General features: G+C 42.8%; 1 protein-coding gene across 6 annotated transcripts in view; it reads right to left on the bottom strand.

Moving 5' to 3' along the window:
- The window catches only part of ESR1 (estrogen receptor 1), a 296,248-nt gene that overhangs the window by 217,225 nt on the left and 64,686 nt on the right, over positions 1-14,337 (bottom strand). The window contains exon 1 of one of the 6 annotated variants that reach the window (XM_075924468.2): positions 8,076-8,094. The exons of the other annotated variants lie outside the window; for them this stretch is intronic. The gene's annotated coding sequence lies outside the window, so the exon portion shown is untranslated. Of the gene's footprint in view, positions 1-8,075; positions 8,095-14,337 lie in introns of those variants that run through there. 6 annotated transcript variants of the gene reach the window in all.

Raw genomic sequence — 14,337 nt, 5'->3', positions numbered from 1 at the left:
GTTGTGCAACCGTTTGTGCAAACAATGTAAGCTTGGTATTTTCTCACTTATAAGTGCTCCTCTTTGTGATTTCTTGTGGCCCATTTTTATTTAATTTTTAATTATGTTCCTGGGTTTTTGTTGTTGCAGTTTTTCTGAAGAATATATTTTTTTAAAACAAATCTTGTATTAGTTCTTTTGAAACTAGGTGTGCTGCCACATTGAAAACTTCATGCAACTTGAACTTCTGGGCCATGTCATTCTTGGTATAAATGGCTTCAATGGAACTAGGCTGATCCACATCAGCTGAGAATTTGGCCTTTTAAAGTTGCTAGTGGCATCAGATTCCAGCATTTAAGATGGGGAAATGTATTTGAAAAGGGTAAGAGTTGTCCAGGAGTCCCTTCTTCCTTCACTGAGCTCATGCTTAAATGTGAAGTAAAGAATACAGGATGTCCTGTATTCTTGCTGTGATACTAAACTAGCCATGTAAACATATGCAGTGCAGTACTTTCTTTCAAACTGTTGGAAGACTTCTGAAAAAAAGTACTGAATGTTCCTTTAAAGACTACTGCACTTGTACAAATTATGATTTTTCAGACTCTCTTAACTCAACCAAACCAAAAGCAATTTTTCATAGACCATTGAAAAGAACTTCTCTTCCCTTACAGCCATTTCCCTGCCAAATTTTCAACTTCTATTTTTTTAATCGAATTTATACACAAATTACTTGCTAGATTTGAGATTAATGTGCAACATTAAGTGCCCAAAGGGATCTATAAATAAGATTCCAAGATTGTCACTGTGTGTGTCAACTCTGAAGCCTAGAAGGTCTGCATAGCATGAGGGTCTGCAAAGGCCTCTTGTTGATTAGAATATCATTAGCGGTGCTGGATGGGGGTGCTGAGCTGCACCCCCACACACACACACACACACACTCCTGTTTGTGCTGCTCAGTATCCCAAGCTGAGGTCACACGTAGGGTTGCCAACTTTCCTGGACTGGACAGACAGGACAGCATTGCCACAGCTGGAGATGGCAGCTGAGCCCCAGGCTGAAGCCAGGAGCAGAGCCTTGAGCCAGTGGCAGTGGAACCTCCAGGGCCAGTGGCCTGGATCCTGGGGACAGCAAGTTGTAAGTCCACAGGGATGGCAAGTGGCAGAAACCTGAGGGGTGAAGGAGCCAGGTGGACATACAGGAGGAGGAGGCCACCTGGAGGCAGGGACTCAAGGCTGGCAAAGCCACTGGATAGTCAGAAGTGAGGCCAGCTTCTGGGTGCAGGGAAGCCAGGTGCAAAACCTGGGGTTGCTGCAGCTACCACCCACACCCCTACTTCCCATGCCTTTGGAAACATCACTGGGTTTGGTGGCCTGTGACTGTCCAATTTTTAAGCTTTCAGACATTTTGACTTTACAAATTACACCCGCACAGCGTGCAGCTATAATAAGGCATGTATAGTAAGCTACAAGAAGGCATGCCAAGAGATCTAAACTATGGTATCACAAGTAACTCAACCAATCACCATCCTTATCTACAGCTAATTTTCATTAAACAATTTCATTGGTGATATGAAGGAGACTTCACAAATAGTTGATTATTTGACCCCACTGCCACAATTCTTCAAGACCATCCACACAACAACACAACCAACCTGAAACACACATGGCCCCTCACAGCCTACATGCCCCTCACCCCTCATTTGCCATCCCCACAAATTAACACAAATCTTTCCATGTGAAGTGATGGAAACAGCTAGAAGAATGGCTAAGAGCCTTTTTTGGTCAGAATATTACCGGATTCAGTCATCACTGGACCCTGTAAGAACCAGATGGAATGTTAGAGTCTAAGGGTTCTATAGCAGAACCACTGTTGGAATGTGACAGTTGATCAAAGACGGTGGGAGTATGAGCCATGTGGAGTAAAAAACAAGTATTTGTGTCTCCATCCAGGGGGCAGTCCTATGCCCAAACTTCCAGAAACATGTACAAAAAGCAACATTTTCACTACCACAAAGCACATAGAAACAGCATCCTGAAAATACTACTTACCTATGTAGCTTTACTCCTGCTCCATAGGATTACCTGTTCCCTAATACATGCTGCTTTGTTTTGTGTTAGCATATTTACCATGTTTTGCAAGTGTTTCCTGACACATTGTTTGGCAAAATAGTACACAGGCATACCAGTACTGGAAGAATTTGATTCCAAGCCATACAGGATTGAGCACAACTGAAAATGGGTCCTGCATGTTCTGGTATACAGTGGTACCATTACCAGTAACCACTCCTCCCCCCCCCCCCCCCCAAGCTTTGCTCACACACAATGCCAAGAAAGAAAGCTACTTTCATCGTCACTGAAAGGATAAAATAGGGATAATATTAAGGGAGAATTAATTGGATATAGAGTGCACATAAGGGCTTTCGTGATCCAGCCCATGCAATGGCTTTCAGCTACCGGTTGTAAAATAAAGCAGTCATGTGACACAGGAACGGCCCAAGCTATTTTGGTAGGCAAAGTGGAAAACATTTTCAGCACTGTATCACCAATAGGCAAAAAAAAAAAAAAAAAGGCTAATCAATCGGAGTAGAAGAAAAAAAGAGACAGTTGCTATGTAATTGTGTTAACTTGCCCACCCCTAGAACTAACCCTGTGTTTGGACATATAATTATCTATCAGGGAAGTTTTGTTGACATGACATAGAAGTAGCATATGAGTGCTACTATGTATATGCAAAATAACAGTTAATCACAAGGCTACTGTTGAATAGTATACTTGTCCTCACGAAAGTGTGATGTAGATAAATATATTCATCCATGAATTTCTCTGGTTAACCTAATAACTTGCAAAACACCCCTCCTAGGTTTTTAACCTTCTTATTTCCCAATACACTCCAACTATGCAATTCCCCACCTTACTGACATCTAATAAAGTTATTATGGTAATATTAATATACAATTATTCAACAGCCTTCATTGTTATTTATTGATATTACAAAAGCCTCACTACACCTCTGTAGGCAAGTAGTTTTATACCTTCTATACAGCCATAAAGACGTTACATGGCTTTTTGAAGGTCCTAAAACAAATTGATGGCAGAGCAGGAACAGCTAGAATAAGTTATCCTGGCTTCTAGCTCTTTCATCTACACAATGCTCCTTCCTCCGATGTTATTCACCAGAAAATTACATTGCATTATAAAGCTCACCTTTGTGGATATGTATCTTTCATAATATTAATTAAACAAGGAAAGAAAAAGTTATGGGAATACAAATTTAAACCTCTGAAAATCAGGAACTACAGAATTCAGGTACATGCTACCCCCACATCACAAAGTTAACTCTACCCTTGAAACTGGAAGTAGCCACTGGGAATAGTAATAGTACAATAAGGTTCATACCATAAGAAGTAGACCTGAGTAGCAGGGGAAAGCACTCTTGAGTATTTGGGGTTGTGTCCCACAAATTTGAATACCAGTGTTTATTTTCATGTATTCCTGATCTACTGGTTGGTGACCACTGCACTATACTGACCTAAACCCAAGTTTTATCTTAGTAAAGAGAAGGTGTTAGACTTGGGGTGTGTCTAGACTACAGAGTTTTGTCGACAAAAGTGGACTTTTGTTGACAAAACTATACCTGCGTCTACACTACCGCTGAGTTCTGTCGACATAACGTTGACAGAACTCAGCAGTTTTGTCGACGCTGGTAAACCTCATTTTACGAGGCATAACGCCTTCTGTCGACAGAGTTCTGTCGACAGAAGGTGTTATTGCCTGTAGGGTTGTGTCTAGACTACAACTTGCTTTGTCGACAGAACTGAATGTAGTCTAGACGCTCTTTGTCGACAGAAGCTTTGTCGACAGTATCTGTTGACAAAACTTCTGTCGACAAAACCCTGTAGTCTAGACGTACCCTTGGTCCTACCATGCTCATGTGCTTCGTTGCAAGAGTAGAGTACTGATGTGTGTTATCAATATGATAGAGCATTAGTCAAAGAAGGCAGAGATAAGATTATGTTGTGAGCATGGCATGTTCCTTAACTTTCTACCTTCTAGTTTTCAGAGGTTTATGTGCCCATTATTTTAACTCTTCAATTTCTTGTTTCAGAGTTCAGCTGAACTTGAAGTTCTTCATCAGCATCCTTAGCAACCTTAACTCTGCTTTCATTTAGTCTATCTCAGTTCCATGCTGGGGAAAGGGTTAAGAGTATGAGTCTTGATTACATTACCCTAATTGCTTACTAAAGTCTTTAATCTTCCCTTTAATTACTGTTCATTTCCTGAATAACAAAATCAGAATCTGCATATGGATTTTGAAGTACTTTAAAAATTCATTTTTAAAAGAAAAATTTTGGTCTCAGGACAAACCAGCCCCTGCAGAATGCAGATAAAGAAAAAGCAATGTGCACAATACACATTCTTGGAAAGCTGGCAAAAGTTAGGTTCAAACTCACAATGTTGAGTTCAAATTCAACAACCACAGTATATTACTGTAAGCTGCCCATTTATTGTAACAAACTCCTGCAAACTTCCTTATGTCAACAGGGCCTTAGCCCTGCTGTATTTCTCAGTCTTCTCCATTGCAGGTATGTGCTCTAGCCAGAATTATAAGGTGGGGTCCCCCACAACCATGTCCTCCTCCAGCCAGATTTTACATGGTACTTGATCTGGTAAGAAGCTTCCAAACACACGTATTGTGTCAAGCCCTGCATGCTACTTAGGCACTTAAATGCCTGCCTTCTCTCCCAGTTTGTGAACATTTTGTGGCTTAGGGAAATAGGTGGTTAGATGGCTAGAAGGAATCAGTAGTGCACATGCCCAGAGGCAGAAGTGTAGGCACCAAAAAAAGTTTTACCTGAAAATGTAGGTGCCAAGTGAGTTTAAGGACCTACAGTGTTCAACAGGACTTTTCTCCCACCTCTACCAGTCATATATTACTGTTGCCTGAATTGAAGCAGCATTTTACCAGATTTTGCATTTCTGCCAATCTTGATGAGGAAAATAGGTATTAACTCTCCGCCCAAGTCCTTCGTAAAGTGTTTTTGTACATAGAAGGCCAGTAAATAATTAGGTAATTGGGATAAAGAAATCTGATGGGTTCTTCATGATGAGAAGTAGGTCACCTGGGAATCCATGGAAGCATTTGTTAGCGAGAAAGCCTGGCTCTGTTATTAATACCCACAGCTGTGAATCTGACTTTTCTCCTCACTCTACCACAGAAATGGCTTTGTATCCTTAAGTATGTCCTTTGGCTTCTTTGAGTATGTGTAGATTAAAGTCTATGGTCCAATTGTAATCTAAATTTTCCAATTGATTATAACACCTTTGTAAATACAAATCTAGACATTCCATAAAAATGTGTTGCATGAAAAAAATCTGTGCAGTGTCTAGATTAGGGTGTACAATGATGGTATTTAAGTATTGGCAATCAATTACCTCAAGTTACAATGAGGTAATTTAATTCAAGTTACAACAGGACCATAAAAGCTAGAACAAGAATTTGAGTAGACCTTAAGCTGTTGAATAGGCTGTGAAACAAGAAAGATTTATTCTTCCTACATTAGATTAATATTGTTCCTAAATTAAATGTTTTCTTCTTCACTGGATTTTGGTTATCTCTGCATAATGACAGTGTCAAAATCACATTTATAACCCCATTTGGAAGAGTCTGTTTTCAGCAAACTCCATTTGAAATCGCCTCATTAATTGAAATCATCTAGAGAATAATGTCTGAGCTCCAACGTGCTCATTAGTAATAATAGCTGTCTGTGCCAATGGAGCTATAGTAGATTGAAAGAGCTTGAAAGAGAGGCGTAATCTACTGGTGAAAGTATACAGAAGCACAGAAGTTAAAAAACCAAGCACATGGACAACAGAGAAAAACTCTCAAAGCATGACAAGCTGTTCAATTGGTAGGAAATTCAGAGATCTCAGATCAGAGGGGCGTCACCTAGGAAACAACTTCTCCATTCTTTCCCACAGCAGTTGAAATGGATTTTACTGAGACAGCCTCTTGAAGATGCCTATAAACCTACCCACCCGCGATGGAACTTAGGAAGATCCTTCCCTCCATCTTCTCTTTGCTTAAGAGTCCCAGAGTTGGACTCAAGCCCAAATGTTTACACCACAATTAAACAGCTTCTTAGCCTAAGCCCCGCAAGCCTAAGTTAGCTAGTATCTTGATATACCCTCAAGACAATATTTAGGAATTCACGGTCTCAGCTGTACTGCTCCAGCCAAAGAGCCTTCAGTCAAGCCCTGAGACCTTTTCTGGAGGGAACTCTCCTTCAGGGAGCATGAAGTTCTTCTGGTTAATGTGAAAATCTTAAGAATCTGCTGGTTACCTCCAAGTCATTATTACCCGAGCAAGGATTTTAACAATAACTCCACACTTTAAAACCTCTTGAAATGAGCTGCAGCATTTTCCCAACCAGCAAAACAAAACCCATATCAAATATTTAAGCTTTGAAGTTGCAACTAAACACAGTCCTGGCATAATAACCTATTTCCACAGCTACAAGTGACAGAGGCAGCCCAAAGTGACCCATGGTCACAATGACTTTCCTGCACTCAGGAAGACAGAAGAGGAACATACTTCATGTTTGAAAACAATGCTGAACACTGTGATTGAAACTAAAACAGGGGAAGTGCCAAGCTAAAAAAAAAAAAAGTGAAATTGGGGCATAACAGCAGGGCTCTCAAACACAAATTCAAACTGAGCATCAACTTTGAATGAACCCTTTTCATTCATTAACATTACATGATTGGTGATTATGTTTATCACTATGGTATCGTTATCATCTCAAGTGACCACTCTAACCAGGCCATCCACTGCCCAACTTTTCAGCCCCTGGTGGATCTGCCCTCCAGTTCTCATTCTCATCACCAACTAAGACTTTGTCCTTCTGACGGAGGCGTTTCTGAGAGAGCTGGGGATAAGGGAGGCAATGGTCACATAAATATACCTGCTCCCTGAGAACTCAGAATTAACTGGGTTTTTTTTAATGAAAATAAATTAATAAAATTTGATGGTGAATTGCCTATAACAAGCCATTAGTTACTTTTGCTACTTCCTGGTAGTAAATGGAACTTCCTGTAGCAACGGGAGCACCTTTCCACAATAACGGTGGGGGTCTGCACATTTACCGTATTGTTTGGTGTCTGTCTCTTAGTCCTGAGACTCCTGTCAATTCCCTGGAATCGTAAGTCCCCAAAGTCTGTTGCACTATGATTTATTCCCAGGAGGGAAATTCAGAAATTTAGAAATATGGGCTAAAATGAAACTGAGCCCCAGCAGCTAAAATGCAATTCAGTTTAGATCAAAGCATCTAAGGGATTCTGTCTCTTGGAACACTAAAGCATTTGGAATTGTTTGCTATTTTAAGACATTACATCCAAACGTGACATCAGAGATTCAATTAATGTAGGACCGAAAGACATCATTTGTGTCTATAAACGTGCTGGGCAATGGGCTGCCAATTATTTAAAAACCTACATCACCTCTGCCAATGCTAAGACTTCCCAGCCATGCAGGCAATACAAGCAATTCTGGTACTGTCATTTTAGTTCTTGGGAAAGGTGTTACTTCATCTTGGATTTTCTACAGTTTGCCAAGAGGGAGGGGGGAAATTCTCTTATTTTATTTCTATATTTAAAATTAACTTTTGCATTAATTCAAACATGGGATCAGTAAGAGACTTAAATGTAAATTCAGTTACCTTTCAACAATGTATTGTTAGTTCCTCTCTTCGTAGTGCTTTTTTCTGAAGTGGTTTGTGTGAGAAGCAGACTTTCCCCATATCCCTCAGCCCCTTTGCCAGTTTCTGCTTTATATAGAGAGATCATAATCCTGCATGATCTCTATCATTGTAAAATCCCAGCCATTCCCACAGCAGCAGTTTGATGTCACTAACAGGAAGCAATGAATTCTAAGAATGAGTAGGAAGGAAATGAGGTCATTTTACAGGGAAAAGGCCCCGGGTTGGATAACGTATGGATAACCACTTTACAAGCCTGACACAAACAGGTGAATGCAGACTTGCTCTTCCTAAAAACATGCAAGTAACTAGGAGGTAAAAGTAAATGTGAAAGAAAAATTACCCTCTTCCTGGTTCCACTAGTGCTTCAACTCACTGTCCTCACAGGATGGGAGAGTTCCCCTTCCTGGTGTGGCTGAAGAGAGAAAGATTACTCATCTGAGAGGTTTAAAAGTGTGAGGATTAGAAGGATTGGTGTCTGATTGAGCACCAGGGGAGAGAGAAGGAAAGAGAGCCTATAGCCCTCAGTTCTCCTCTACATGGACTGCACTAGTTCCACAATTCTGTAGAGGTGAGGAAAGAGTAAAAACTAAGTGTTTCTGAAACTCAACTGATATTCCCTACACACAGTGCACTTTTGCAGGCCACACACCCAGCTTTGTTTGGATGACAATAGACTTAGGCAGGAACAACTGACTCCTTTCCAATTCCGTTATTTTCTTTTTCCCAATTGTCTTCTCTTTGCCATCACAAGATAATTCAATATCATTTCATTGCCTGTTGGCAACATTGATGGCAACACACAATCACCAACACTGGTGAGCTCCCCCTCAGATTTTGATCTACCTAGTCACGGCTTTAAAAAGGATAATCAAAAGCATATGGTTTTTTGCTAGGGACTCTTACACGGGTAAGCAGCAGTTGTAACATTATAAGACTATACTCGGCCTTCCTCCCAGAAGGAGCACTGGAAAGGGGATCAAAGCTTCAGCAGCCACGCAGAGATTCTTTATGACTGTGACAGGGGTATACCAACCCCGTACTGAGCCTGTGAGGGTTAACTCTGGTTGAGAAGGTACAACCCCTACAACCCTGCTGGGCATGTTCCAGCTGGAGGCCAGCTATAAAGGCCTGTGGAATAGCTCAGTCAGGGCTGACTGCCACCAGGGATGGATGCATGGTCAGAGCTCCTGAGGAAGGGCTGCAGGCAGACTGAACCATGTAGACAGTCCGAGAGGACTGGCTGAAAAAAAACCCAGTCTGGAGGAAAGTGCAAAGAAGACAGCAACAGTCAGTCTGGTAAGAAGGAGCCCAGAGCAGGAATTTACTCTCCCTGAGAACTTGGTGTATTTTGCACAGATTCCCCTGTGGCCCGGGTCTCCCTACCCCACACCCATTAAGAGTAAGAAGGTGCTACAAGTGTTGCCATGGACTCTGACTGCTTGGCCATGCAGTCCTGTGTGAACAGACATTGATATTGACTCAGTGGCTCCGGCCGCTAGGCCCCATTGCCCTAAGGGCAGGACATGTTGTTACTGACTCTGGATGGTAGATCTCACTGCTCCGAGGGAATAAAGTGTTATTACTGACTCCAGCCACTAAGCCCCACTGCCCTGCGAGAAAAGGACTGTGGCCACTAGGCCTGACTGCCTCACAAAGACAAGGTCCTGGGCCATTGGAGCCAATACGCATATGGGGTGGAGCACCCTTTAAGAGGCCTCGGAGGCCTAATGCCCTATTGCTGAGGAGAACAGGCATGCCCACCCTATTTACCACTGTAAAGCAAAAGAAAATAGACAGACTAAGGGAGACTAGCACAATCTGCATTGGTCCTCGCAGTTTTGGTCAAAAATAAGTGTATCCTTCCACTGGATGCCTGCAGGTGTACAAAGAAAGCAGGGCACTGGCCACTTCCCCAGTTCATTAAGCAATGTCACTCGGCCATGGAGTACTGCTGAACAGGTAGCTAGCTCCTCTGTAGCATTTGATGAATGCTAGTAAAAGCATTCTGCCAGGATACCATGCAGTGTCAATAACAGGAGAAGAGACTCCATGTGCCCTTTTCTTACCATCATACTCGAGTAGGACTAGCCGGACTTTAGTCTGTAGATTGCAGCTAACTACTTTGGTATATTAATCAGTAAATGTTACATACACATTCACAAAACGTTTAAGCAAAGCATGTTAAACACTATTTTTCATGGGGTGCAACTAATAAGCCTAATTTTTCATTTACTACCTGTTCGTTCATCAGTAATTGTACACGTGGAATATTCCCACCGTGTCACATATTAGATTCTCACCACCTAATTTACTCTATAAGACCTGCTCTTTCAAAAGCACTATAATTTATTCCAACATAAAACTGGAATAAATTTATTCCAACATTAATTTCATTATAGGGGACCTGGTAGAGCCATCGATTCTTAGAAGATTCAGTTTTCAGTTGATTATAACTAACCATATGAGCTGAAATTTTCCATAATGGCCTTGGCCCGATTTTTTTAAAGGAAAATCTTGGCCAAAAGAATTCTGCCATTTCTGAGAACAAATCTAGGGAGAAAAACATGTCATTTTGCCCAGGATCAGAAATTCTGAGGACCTATATTTTAACAGTTTTAGCATCCCTAGTTTAGAGCAGAGATTTGAAATTTGGCAAAGGAGTGGCTTTTGAACTAGGAATGTGTCTTGTGCTATTCCTTTGAAAATCCACCCAAATTTGGCCAATTTATAAGCCTTTGGGGGAAAAAAAATCACAGTTCACACATGCTCAGTAGATACTTCTTAGATTTTAACAACTAAAATATCTGACGATTTCATCCTCACTGATCATGCTTGAGCACTGTCTCAGCTGCTAGTGTGACTAGGTTGCACATGCATCCTTTCTACAGACTGAATGAGCATGCTCAAGCCTGTAGCTAAAGGAACAAAACTGGACTTTCTCTGTGTTGGCTTCTCCCTGCTGTTCTAGACCAGGTGTACTGGGGATTAGGGCTTAGCAATGAACTGAAATCAGAAAGCCTATTTCTCCTAATCCCTGATTGGTTCCCTACTGGGCCCAGGAATCATCGAGGAATAGAGAAGAGACAGGAATGGCAAAGGGACTCTTTGGAGGAGACAGGATGAAACGGTCAAGCACAGGGAAAATGGGCACAAGAGTGTATGCTCATTGCATCACACTCAACTCCATAGCCTAAAACCAAGGCCTTAAATTCCTATCCCATGGAATTTAAGTTGTGTAGTGGAGCAAGTGCACCTGCCGAATGTGTTCTGCTTCCCCATGGGTCCCAGTGTGTGTGTGTGTGTGTGTGTGTGTGTCCGTCCCTATCCATCCGTCCGTCCATAGAGGGCTTCCTCAATCTGTTACCCTGTTACCTCAGTGTCATAGTACCCCAGTGTGACAAGGACTCCAATAGTGGTTCCACAAGTGTCAAACACAGATGTAATTTAATTTCTTGATACTCCTTAATTCAGCCCATTTGTGCATATTTATTACAGTCTTTCATTACATGATCACGTACTATTTTTCCAGATGAGTTCAGTTGCATGCAGTGCACAAGAATGGCCTGTTCCAGAGATGAATGGAGGTTGTGTATTAAAAGAGGTGAGGGTCTTCATGACCCCTGCCTCATTTTTTTTCCACAACTTGGAAGGTCTTTAGCAAATGAGGCAGGGGATTACAGGAAGAGAAAGGATGATTTCATGGTCAAGAAAGTTGAAAAGTGCCCTGGAAAATTAGACTCTATACCCGCCTCTGCCACAGAGTCCCTATGAGATGTTGGAAGAGTTTCTTAAATGACATTTTTCATATGAGAACTAATTGTGTGTTCCTTGTTTTCTGTGAGCCCAATTTGAGACCATGAGGTCTGATCTACAGAAATATTGAGCACTCACAGTTGCAATCAATATAAGAGCCAGGTGAGGATGAAAAATTTACATCCAAGATGCAGCTCTCTGCAGATATAATGATTATCAGTGGAGCTGCAGGGCTATACTGGGAACCACAGCAGCAAAGGCCTAGCAGGCTGCCATTCCCAGGAGCTAGCGCCCTGTGTAGGTAGCGCCTCTGGTACGGCTGTATCTCCCCTAACCCTGCCTACTGGGGCAGGCACCTGGCTCACTGACAGCTGCCCCTGGTCATGCTACACTGTGATGATTATTATGAGAAATCTGAATCTACATGTCACAGATTGTGCTTTCATCCCCCACAACTCATCTCTTCACCTGTTCAGTGTTCAGCAGAAACCCCCTTCAATTGCCTGCAAAGGGCCAAACATGGGATATAAACAGCACTTCAGCCTTGCTATTTAAATATATATTACAAACTAAAAATCACATTAAATGTTTGCAGCAAAATGCAAACATCTGAAATCTATATTTTAAACAAACATCTGAAAACCTAAGTATATTTTAATGCAATTTGATTTCATATAAATTTGACACACATGTTATGCAATCTGATTACTTATTAATCTGCTTTCACATCAATTTGATTTCATATTCATATTTTAACATAGATTAAAAAAACACATTGTTTTTCACATAGCATGCTGAAATTGGTGCCAGTAGAAATTGTTAACACAGTAGGAATTGTTGTGATATTTACTAATGTGTAAGTGTATTTATTTTTTAGGGCTGTCAAGAAATTAAAAAATGTAAACGCGATTAATCATGTACACCTCCGATTTCAAATGCCGCCATGGCGTTTCAACCGCGCAGCGCTGCATGGAGCCGGGGATCAGCTGGAGTCCCCAGCTGACCCCAGGCTCCATGCAGTGCTGCCCCGTGGAAGCGCCGCGGCTGTGTTTCCAAGGAGCAGTATATTAGGAGCCTGGGATCAGCTGGGAACTCCAGCTGATCCCCGGCTCCACTTGCACCAGAGCGGCACTTCAAAAGGGCAGTGCAGCATTAATGCCTGCAATTTACACATTAATCCTGTCCTGCTTTAATCGCGGGCATTAACACAGGTCAATTGACAGCCCTAATTTTTGTAAAAAATCCATTCCTTATTCTCACACAAAGCCACAAAAATAAATGTGGGTCTGGGAGGCATGAAGTACTTAAGTGATCATAGCCATAGTAAAACCACTGCTCTTTTTGCCTGTCACTTGGAAATATTTTCAAAACTTCTCCTTAACTAGCACTAGTAAAACACCAAACACACCCCAGGAATTCTTCCTTGCAGCACATGCTGTTCAGTATCCCTTTGCTCTCCCATGGGAAATTCAAAGAGAAAAATGACCTTTTCAACAGGAAATGCAAAGATATGAAGAGATTCAATTTCTTAGAAAAGTGCTGCATCCATGGTCCCTGCACATGCACTTGATTACTGATAACTGAAGATACTTGCTTTTAGCAAACCTGATGGATAGTAAAGCTGTCTCTAAACAGAAAATTGTGTGAGCAATAAAGATATATTATATGTTACATTTGATTGGCTGTCGGACAAAAATATCCCTGCAAAAGAATTTGCATCCTGAACATTAAAAAGCTGAATTCTGCCACTACATGCATTTGACTAGCACTCACTATATCCATTGGAAGACCCACACATGTATCTGAGATCAGAATTTTACACAAACTCTGTTTTCAGTACCCCAATTTCTGTAACAGGGTTGCACACTTATTTCTATTGGAACCAGGAGAGTTAACCTCCCCCACCTCAGGAGATGGACCAGCAACAAATCCCCTCAACAGCCAGATAAATGGAGTAATAGGCTTTGGGACACTTCAGTGCACCCATAAATCATTTGACCACATGATCACCACCATACTTCCCACTAAGGAGAGCGCTTGCACCACCATACACAAAAAATTCTCTACCCACGCACCTTCTTTGCAGAGCCTCACGACAGCACTCAACTTCCTGCTGGAAGGTGAATGGTGTGGCAGGTGGCAGGCAGCCCCAACAGGGGAGGCCAGCTGAGGGGGCATAGTGGGGGACTCACTGCAGGGGAGGCTGCTGAGACCATATGGTGGGGGGCGGCCGCTCCAGCGGCCAGGGCTGGGACCTGCCGCATGGCAGGAGGGCAGGCTGTGCTCCAGCAGCCACGGCCAGGAGCCAGCTTTGGGGGCCTGAGGCTATGTGGCAGGAGGGGGCCAGCTATGGTGGCTGTGACCAGCTCCAGCCTTTCCCCAAGGCTGGTGCTGTGTTCAGGGCTGCAGAATGGCTTCCTGACTGCTCCCTGTGCTGCCCATGTGGTGGCTGTCCAAAGCTGCAGCCAGGCTGTGGTGCAGTTGCTTCTGGGGTTTGGGGGGCCCCTTGCATCTCTCTTCCTCCCTCCCATACCCCTCAGTTGTCCCTCAGAGCCCCCGACCCACCAACCCTCTGTCCCTCACCCCGCTCCCCACATGTCACTGCCCCATCCCCAGCACCTCACTCCCTGCAAGCCCTGGGTGCTGGCAGGAGCTTCCCTCTGCCCCAGGTGCAGACTCACAGTCAGCCCTATGAGGAGCAGCCTGGGGAAGCCCCTGCTCTGTACACAATCTGCCCAGGGAGCAGCACTCCCGGGGGGGGGGGGGATCTCACCTTCTCCCCAAGAGGTAAAGGGGGTGCTACCTGGGAGAGTCTCTTACAGTATGTCTACACTAGCTAGTTAGTTCGA

This window comes from Pelodiscus sinensis, chromosome 3 (genome assembly GCF_052426305.1).
Source record: "Pelodiscus sinensis isolate ZL-2025 chromosome 3, ASM5242630v1, whole genome shotgun sequence".
Taxonomy (NCBI): domain Eukaryota; kingdom Metazoa; phylum Chordata; order Testudines; family Trionychidae; genus Pelodiscus; species Pelodiscus sinensis.
Note: the sequence above shows the minus strand (reverse complement) of the source record. Positions and strands in the feature narration are given on the sequence as shown.